This window comes from Tasmannia lanceolata, unplaced genomic scaffold (genome assembly GCF_043159265.1).
Source record: "Tasmannia lanceolata isolate RefF3 unplaced genomic scaffold, GAP_Taslan_0.1 ptg000006l, whole genome shotgun sequence".
In the NCBI taxonomy this organism is placed as follows: Eukaryota; Viridiplantae; Streptophyta; class Magnoliopsida; order Canellales; family Winteraceae; genus Tasmannia; species Tasmannia lanceolata.
The window spans coordinates 25,898,057-25,908,148 of NW_027518683.1; the positions used below are offsets into that span (position 1 = coordinate 25,898,057).

At 39.9% G+C, this 10,092-nt stretch overlaps 1 pseudogene across 1 annotated transcript; it reads left to right on the forward strand.

Moving 5' to 3' along the window:
- The first annotated feature begins 446 nt into the window (after positions 1-446).
- On the forward strand, positions 447-1,805 carry LOC143878871 (uncharacterized; annotated as a pseudogene). Its single transcript, XR_013251095.1, has 3 exons — positions 447-535; positions 716-842; positions 1,403-1,805. The product of XR_013251095.1 is annotated as an uncharacterized LOC143878871 (transcript).
- Positions 1,806-10,092: the final 8,287 nt, after the last annotated feature.

The following is a 10,092-nucleotide window of genomic DNA, read 5'->3' on the forward strand; positions in this document are numbered from 1 at the left end:
TACTTTCCCATGAGATCTTTCGTACCATTGGTACCACTGGAGTGCCTTATTTATAAAATGAATGGAGGCCAGAGGAACTCGTTGATGAGGCGGAATCTAATTGAATTCATTAAATTGCTCACAACGATATATCCAACCCCGTGGATCTTTGCCATCGAAACGTGGAAACTCCAGCTTGGTATATTTGGTACAGGTATTGTACTTAGTTGCCGCTATTTGGCCTGGTTGATCTACAGTGGATTCTTCAAGTGCACTACGGGTTATGATTCGAATTAGATACGAGCTGTTCATACTTTAGATTCAACCCGAAAACCAGCTCCTTCAACTCAGTAAGAGCCGTAGCATTTTGCTTTATCGCTTCCTCCATCCGTTTGGCTTCCTGCGCACGAGTCCCATCTGCCATCAACCTTCAGCGGAACAGTCCCAAGAGACCGCTCTAATACGAGATGATAGGAGAGGTATATGGGAGAAACGCACACGAAATACAAACACAGATTGTCGGTGGCATTGCGTATTACATTACAGCCCCATCAAGGTGATGATATATGATGTTTCTTTCCTCCATTGACTTTGCTTTTCTTGCAATTCCTTTTCTCTCTGGCCTTTAAGTCCTTATTAAGTTTATTTCGTCTTTTTAACCTTTTAATCTACTCTCTTTTTTTCTTGTTCATCTGCTTATACTGTTCATATTTGTTGTTTTGGGGCCTTTTTTCAGCTTAGCAGATATTGCTGCCAATCCATTCCATGTACTATTCTATCTTGTTTTTACGCTGTCTGTTTGTGCACTGCTCTCAAAATCCTGGTTATATGCGTGTGGAGCCTCACCTAGAGATGTTGCTGAGGTATGATATTTTGTTTCCATCTCTTCCACATACAGACTATTTAGTGCTTGATGATATACTTCAAGGGATAAATTAGGTCCGTATGAAGAAATTTTCCAAACCCTTGAATGATAAGGAGTGGAGCTAGATCAAATAATGCTGATATTTTGGCATATTGGGATTCCTTAATTATAAAATCTTTTGTCATTGTCTGATATGCTTTTTAGGTTTTCATGCTAGCAGAATTTTTTTAGATTGAATTCTAAAATTGTTAAGGTAGTTGAACCTGCTTACATGAGCTGACTAGTGTCATAAATGGGACCTTCCAGCCCCTGAAATTCAACTCACCGATATCACTTCCCAAACTGGCCTTAATGTGTCCCATTTGATTAACTTAGAATAAGCTTTACGTGCAAATAATTGTTTGAGCATTGAATTTTTTATCCATTTGACCCTGTTTGTAGACACTGCTTTTGCCTTTCTACATTTTTGTGGAATTTTTAAACAAACCTTCCATTATCCCGGGTCTTTTTCTAATTTATTACAAATTTTTTTTGTGGTCTTTGTTTTGTTTCCTTGAGGAGGAGCAAATGTTGTTGGCCAGACATAGCGAATCAAAACTAATGAAGGAACTGAAGAGGTACATACCTACTGCGGCCATCTTTGGGGCCATGTACATTGGTGCAATGGCAATGCTTCCAAATTACATTGAGGGGGTTGGTTCGGGAATTGAGATCCTTCTTTCTTCGTCGTTCATATATCAGTTCTTTGAGGCAGTTCAACAAGGAGATATCCTGTGGACGTGGCTTCATCATCTCTGAGCTAATAAATTTTTTTACGAGTAAAAAAAATGTAATTTAGTATTTTTTAACGCTGCGTTGTTTACATTTCATTTTTATAGATACTCGATACTTAGGTTTCTTACCTGCTTGTTGGGTAATAACTCAGAGCAAGAAAATAGCATCATTTGATCTGTTCTTTTCACTTCTCTGAAAATGATGATCCCATTTTGCATAGATACAACTTAAGAATTCAAAGTCATGGTCAATTTGAAAACCAACATGCCGCAAACAAAATAAGAAAGCTAAGAGAACTATATTTAGGTGATGATATATGCACGCTCTTTGTTTTGGTAATGGCACTTGTTTTAGAATTTAACGACTGAGTACAAAAACTGTAAATAGAGCACTGCTATTGTTAACCCTAGAGCTTGCATTACATTGCACATCCGCTCTCCTAATTCGTAAGTTTTGCTTTTGTGCCGAGGAAATTTACGAGGGAGAGAGAGGAAAAAAAATAATCTTGAACTTGATGTGGAACTAGTGTTGTATTTTGAACTTGATGCGGAACCAGTGTTGTGCTAAAATTAAAAAAGGATTAGTTTAGTAAAATTATACTAGTAATACATGTGAAGTGTATGGCTAAACCCAATCAGGAAAGTTTAAAGAAATTTGGTTGAAAGTAAGGTTGCCACTTGAATTGGATTTTACCCTACCCAAAAAATAACCTTGCTTGGGTTTTTGAAATCATGGGTCTAGAGCGGAGTCAGTTCAGGTTGAAAACTAGGACCTAATCTCAGGTCGGATCGGGTTTAAAGAAAAAAACCCCAAAACCTGACACAACTCTTAGAGGTGTAATATAACTTTCTTAAATATCTCTTGTATAACATGAAAAATTATTTTTCAGTAAAATCATAAAAAAAATTTCATTGGGGTGATCGAATTCGTAATATAAAAAAGTAATTCTCTTTTTAAATTTATGCACTTGATGACTTAAATTGATTTATAGATTTTTCGTGTGAGGATTTTATGATTTTTATAATCTTTGAAATTAAGCTAAATATTGAAAACCCGACCCGACCCGAGAAACTATCTCGGGTTGGGTCGGCTTTATGAATCTCAGATTTTCGCATAAAAAACTTGACCTGACCAAACCCAAGATAATTTCTCCGGTAGGGTAGGGTTCTAGACAACCCGACCTGAGTTGCAACCATAGTTTGAAGCACTAACTCTTATTTCTATTTCTATTGAATTAACCGAATAATTTGCTATCAGAGATTATTTCGTTTCAATTCAGATATATTCACACACAAAGAAAAAATTAACATAAGACGTCTAAAGCAATCACATGGCAACCCACATGGTTATGGTCCCAAGCCACATGAACATCCCATCTCTAAAATTTAGAGGCAGTTCCCATGGATCCAAATGTAAGATTACTTCCTAAAGAGGGAGACTTGTTAGATGACTCTGGCAGATACAGAAGACTGGTTGGTAAACTTATCTATCGTACGATCACGCACCCAGACATCTCATTTGTTGTTGGTGCTCCTAGCCAACATATGAATTCACCTCATATTTCACATTAGGCAGCAGTACTTCAGATTCTTTGGTACTTGAAAAGTGCTCCAGGTAGAGGGTTGTTGTTCAAGAAATATGGACATCAAAAGATGGAAGGGTACACCGATGCAGATTGGGCCAGCTGACAGGAGATCTATACCACAGGGTATTGCACAATTGTGGGAGGTAACCTTGTGTCATGGCGAAGTAAGAAGCGGGATGGCTATGGCCCACACAAGTGGAGAGCTTATTTGGTTACGCTTTCTTTTGTTAGAGATTGGTTTTCCTCCATCATGTCCTTCTCAGTTATATTGTGACAGCAAGGCTGCGATTCACATTGCCACAAATCCACAATTCCAATCTTCCATGAGAGGACTAAACATATTTAGGTTGATTGCCATTTCATCCGGCATAGGATTCAGAAAGGGGAGATATGCAGTGTTCACTAGATATGTGGACCAATTAGCGGATATGTTGACCAAGCCATTGAACAAAGCAAAATTAAGTGACATTTATAGCAAGTTAGGAATGTTTGACATTTACATTCCAGCTTGAGGGGGAGTGTTAGTTGTATGTATATGCCTAAGGGTCCTATGTAAAGTTCTGTACATAAATACATTTGTGAGGGGGTGTTTTCTCCAACTCAGCTTTCCCTTTCATCTTCTCTCCATCAGTCTCCCTGTAAATCAGTGAATTTGAAGAGATTGCATGAATGTTTTCCCATATTTGTGACCCTGCCCATAATAGAGTGCATGGAAATCTTTCATTTGTAGAGGTGAGAACTACTGAAAAATTCTAGTAGTTATACTACCCAGCACAATGGCTATGAGTTCATGGGATGTAGAAGAGGAGCTTGATATATTGATCATGTAGTCATGTTTAGTTCGCTTTCCATATCAGTGGGCACCAACCCATTTGGCTGAGGGCACATTACTTCTACCCAAATTTCTTGTATTTGCTCCAAAGTGCAGGGTACCAACCTCCTTTAATGTTAAAAAGAAAACTTGCATCCATCATTCCGTACTGTGCAAACATTCCAAAAAAAAAAAATCATTCCGTACTGTGCTTGAAACTTGTGCAACACATGAGTTTGATTTAGTTCCCTGGGTCTCTTGTTACCTTCCCAAATATTTGAACTTACTAAGGTTTTCATTTCAATTGTAGGCAGCTTCGCATGCATTCTGCTTTCTTTTTACATCTAGGATTTATTTCCAAAGTTGATGAAGGTCGACTTATTTCTAAATCTCATTTCAATGTCAATTTAGAAGGTACGGAAGGCACATATAATTTGCATAGGAGACTAAGTAAAAGCAATGACTGTTATTCTGATTGTGGGTGGAAGGATTTTAGCAATGGAGTATTCTCCGTAGTTACTGATATTAAGATGCCCTATGTATCATTATTCACGTTGATTTTATTGCGGACTTTGCATTGGTTCAGTTAGTTTGTATTTTGAAATGCAGTTCCACTCATTTTCTGGGCAATATTCTCTGCAACATGCGAACAATGAGGGTCACTCTTTTTCAAATGATGAACATAATCTTTCTCATGTTCTCTTCTCTATTATTTGGCTCATTTGTCATTTTTCTTGGCACACCCCCTCGATGATGGGAGGCAGTTGTTTGCAAAAATGCAAAGAGATTAGTGCCTTGAGAAATATTTTTGGTGTTTTATCTGCCCAGATTGGAACATGATTTTGATATTGATGAAGTCATTGTTTCAGATACTTTAGTTTCCAATCATATATTATTCGAAAAGCCTGAATCACTGAAATTTCTTTAACTATCTTTCCTTGTAATTCCCCATGTGTTCTGCCAGCTCTCTGTTTTGTTTTTTTGAAAGATGACAGGTGATATATTTCATTAATATGAGGGTAGCATTCGGGACAAGGAGTCCCACCCTGCTTTACAAAATGTTAAAGGTTTGAGGCCCGGGCATACCCGAGACGCTTTCAAAGAATGCAAAATAAAACAAAGAAAAATACAATCAAAGACTATTCTTTTCTTCCTTTTAGTAACCTGGGTTGGGCTTATAGAAAAGAAGCTATTTCTATATCTTCCCTTTGGGCTCCATCCTTTGCAAGGCTATCAGTCAACTCATTTGCCGATCGCCTTTAATGTTCAAGCCTTGGTTCAAGTACCCGACTCAAATCCAATATTTCTACTACCACTTCGTGTTATTTCCAAGGTCCCTTTGAGAAACCGGAGGCCCACGCTACGACGTTCGTAGTCACCCTCGATGATGAAGGGATTTTGGTTGTTCTCGAAAGCCCACCGCAACCCGAATAAAAGTGCACGGATTTCCGCTTCATTTGCATCACAAATACTAGCCGGTCCAGAGAAAGTCATCACCGTTGATGCGCTAGAATTTCTAATGACCCCCCTATTCCCGCCTTCCCTGGATTACCAAGCGAACAACCGTCAAAGTTAAATTTCAACTACCCCAGTGGTGGTGGTTAACTAACCACCAATTCCTTATGAGGTCTCCCATCCCATATGGGATTCTTTCTTACTCTTTGTCAATGAAGCTAGCTCAACTTTGATGTCCGAAGCCAGGCGAGCAGAGATTATGCTCTTTTCCTCAAAGATACGTCTATTGCGTTCCTTCTAGACGTTCCAAGTAATAGCGTAGGGGAGTGTTGACCATAAAACTTTGCCTGTGTCGCTAAAGGGACCAGATTGCCACCCAAGGAGGAGGGAACTGATAGATTTGGGGCATACCCAGCACATTCCAAAAGCTCCTACCGCTCTCACCCATAGGTATTATGAGTATGGGCAATGTAGCATTAGATGATCAAGTGTTTCCTCATGTTGCTGACAAAGAACGCACATACTTGCTAGGCTGAAATGTCTTTTCTTCAGGCGATCGCATGTATTTATCTTTCTTTGAACCAGCGTCCAACCAAAAGCAACCACCCTCCTGGGGGGGGTGTTACAGATTTCTAAACTCGCCCGATCGGTGATGAGTGGCATGCATTTAAGTTAGTAAAAAAAGATTTTGCTGTGAAGTCTCCATTGGATGTCGGGATACATATCCGTTCATCTGCCCTAAACTGCAAGCAATATGTCGATTCCACAGCAGACAAGAGCCTTTGTAAATCACAAATTTCCTCCTCCTTGAGGTTCTGCCGTAAACGGATATCCCAAAAGCTTCTGCCTCCTTGACTGACCAGATAATCTGAAACCGTGGCATCCTGATTTAGTGTGATTCTAAATAACCTTGGGAACTCCGTACTCAGTAAAGATTTGCCACACTAGAGGTCTAGCCAAAATCTCACATTCAATCCATTACCCACTTTGTAGCAAATTTCCTGTTCCAAATCTTCCTTTACACAACAGATGGATTTCCATGCTCTTGACCCGTTTTCACCCGATGGTGTTTTTAAAGTTCCAATGCCCCCATTCAGACCTATACTTCAGCCCAACTGCATGGTGCCATAGTGCCGTTTTCTCCACACCATACCGCCATAGCCATTTTCCAAGCAATGATTTGTTTCGCAGCCGGAGCTTCCCAATCCTCCGTGTCTTTTAGATTTGGTAACCTTTTTCTCAATTAACTAGATGCTTCAGCTTTTTTGATTGGCCGTCTCCATCCCAAAAGAAATTACGTTGTAATCTTTCAATTATCAATGCCACCTTGACCGGGATTTTGAATAGAGACATGAAGTAAACCGGCATGTTACAGAGTGCCGCTTTTATTAATGTTATTCCTCCCCCGAAGGAGATATACCTTTTTTCCATGTTGCTAACTTCCTCTCTATTCTTTCCACCACCGGAGTTGAGTAGCTGATGGAATCCCAAATCCTAGAGGTAAACCCAAGTAGGACACAGGGAAATCTCAGCATTGCACCCGATTGTTCGTGCCAATCTCTGAACCTCACGCTGATCCATGTTGATACCCAAGAGCATACTTTTGTTGAAATTAATTTTAAGGCCAGAAGTGACCTCGAACCATTTAAAGATCTTATTGATATTTGGGATGGCTTGAGGGGTGTCCTGTAAGAAGACCAGCGTATCGTCCGCAAATTGGAGATGCGTAATTTCTTCTCCAGAAGGTCCAGCTTGTAGCCCCCGAATCAGGCCCGCTCCATTTGTTGTCATCATCATCTGGCCGAGAGCTTCCACCACCATTACGAATAAGTATGGAGCTAAAGGATCCCCTCGGCGGATACCCCTTGATGCCTTGAAAAAGCCCTCTGCAGAGCTATTAATGATAACCGAGAAAGAGTTAAATGATATGAGCAACTTGACCCACATCCTCCATTTTGGACCAAAGCCCATCCTTTCTTGTATAAAGTCGAGGACATCCCAATCAACATGATCATAAGCTTTTCAATGTCTATCTTGAATACTATGCACGAATGTCTGCTTCTCTTCACCGAGTCAATAAGTTCACTGGCAATGAGGACCCCATCCAAAATTTGTCTCGATTCAACAAAAGCTTCTTGGAATTGGGATATGATTCCCCCCATGATATGCTTCACTCTTCTTGCCAGTAACTTGGCGTTTATTTTAGGGATACTATGCATCAAGACTAATGGGGCAGAAATCTTTAAACCCAATAATTCCTTCCTTTTTCGGTATTAGGGCAATGAAAGTTGCCTTTTCTGCCTCACTAATGATTCCTCTTTCCTGGAATTCGTGGAAAAAAGCCATGATATCACCCTTTAATAGACTCCAAAACTGCTGGAAAAAAGTCATTGGAAAGCCATCCGGACCTAGGGCTTTATCACAGGCCATTGAGTTAATGGTCTATTCAACCTCCTCCTCGGAAAAACACTGATCCAGCATTAATCGATGATTAGTAGTAATACTTTTAAATTGGATTCCAGCCAACTTCGGTCGCCACTCCGAAGACCTAGAATATAACATCGTGTAACACTCCACAATTTTGGCTTTGATGAGATTTTGGTCTTCGATTATGGACTAAGGAGTAAAAGAAATTGGCAGTTTGGAAAAAAAATAGAATACAATATGAAAAGCTCTAGCCATAAATTCCAAATGCCACTCTACCCACTCTACCAACTGAGATTAGATATTTCCAAAGCTCTAGCCATAAATTCCAAATGCCACTATAGTGGTTATGCAAGGTCATCCATATACGATCAACCAAGGAAAACTAGACACAGGAACTAGTATCATCTCCATTTATTCAAAGCTTCAATGTTTCAACCTTATACCAAATAAAGAACTCATACATGACTTCTTTTAGGTCTTCAATTCGAAATCACCAACAACAAAAACTCCGAGTTCTTCACTGCAGCCATGCATCCATAAATTACAATTTGAAGAGAAATGAACTGGATCTGTGATTAATTCTATATAACAAGTCAAGGCTGAAACTCTCAATTACCAGTGTAACCGAATACAATATGAAATCTCCAGCAAGCTTCAACAGGTAAGAGGATTTGATGGAAAGGAATGAAATACAAGAAACAAAATGGAATTGATAGTTAGAATTCGACAAGTTCATTCCAATCGTGGGGGATGATTGAAGCTTACCGAAATTCTCCAAGAATACTTGAAATTACTTGCACGCAGCAAGGGAAAACTACAGGAATTAACTAGCTAGAAGATGACTCAGATCTATCTCCTAAGCCCAGGTCACTCCTTGGGATACAGGTTCTTCTTCTCTCGTTGAAGAAGAGAGCCCAAAACGAAATTCCAGGTTCCAATTTCTTCCCAAAAATCCAGTGCCCACAAAATGACTAGAAAGCACTATTTATCTAATCCTATGACTTATTAGAGACAAAACAAGCCTGTTCGGCCCAGCGGACCCACGAATGGCACAACAACTCCCAAAAACTCAGGCCTTTTCCTGCCTCAGAAAATAGAGGTGATCTATCTCCAGTAAGACTTAACTTCGTCTTCCAAAAGTTAAATTAGTTTTTTTGGCGGCCAGCATTATAGGTAATTTTGTTTTGAGCACTTCTAGGAAAACGGGACCAATTAACTCCAAAAGCATTAAAAGTTAACGTTTTCTGTTGGGGGGTTTAATTGTTTGAATAGAATCTAGGAATTTAGATTATGAGTATGATCTACACTCCTAAGAGAACATGCAGATCGACAGATATGATAGACTAGAGGAATCCAATTGTTGAAGGCAAAGAAGGGCTTATGACCCAAACACATGACCAAGCTTGTACAAATTAGCTCATGATACCTATTGGAGAGTTTTAGACATTTATCATGATCCATAGGATAGATGATCCTTAGATTTGACATTGCCTTTATCTCCATAAGACCTATCTCTCATCTCTATTTCTCATGCTCCATAGGATAGATGACCCATTCACTTTATTTCTCATGATCATAGAATAAATGATCCTTGGCAGCCCACCTCGGTCCTCCATCCGTCCTTAATGAATATGGGCCTAATCAGGAACGGAGGCAGAGGCCTAAAAATGGTGAAAAAAATTTAGCCATGTTACTTACTAGGGGTGCAAGTTTGGCCCTGTCATCCCTGACCCGCCGTGAGCCCGAATAGGGTTTGGGCTGGATTTTCCAACCCTGAGGGCGGGTCAGGGTTCATTTTTTAGGCCCCGACTCAGGCTCGAGTCGGGTTCAGGGTTAAAACCTCGGATCAGCCCGACCCGACCGGACCCTAAGTTTTCTATTATAGAATTGAACCATCTGTGCATGTTTCTTTTGTTAATGTTTTCTATTATCTTGGATTGTTGTTTCTTTAGATTATTATTATTAATTGTCTCTGTTGCCTCATGTTGTTGAATTCATATTCTCTTATTTTGTTCCCTCTCTCTGTTTATTGATCATTTTATTCTATATGATATGTGGTTGCTTTATTTTTGGCACTCTTAACAGGTATTTCCACTAGGGTTAATCAGGGCCAGCCCGGCCAAATCAGGGCCAATCAGGGCGGGCCAGGGCCGCACTTAGCCCTGTGGGGCGGGCAATGGGTTGAGGTTTTCTGGC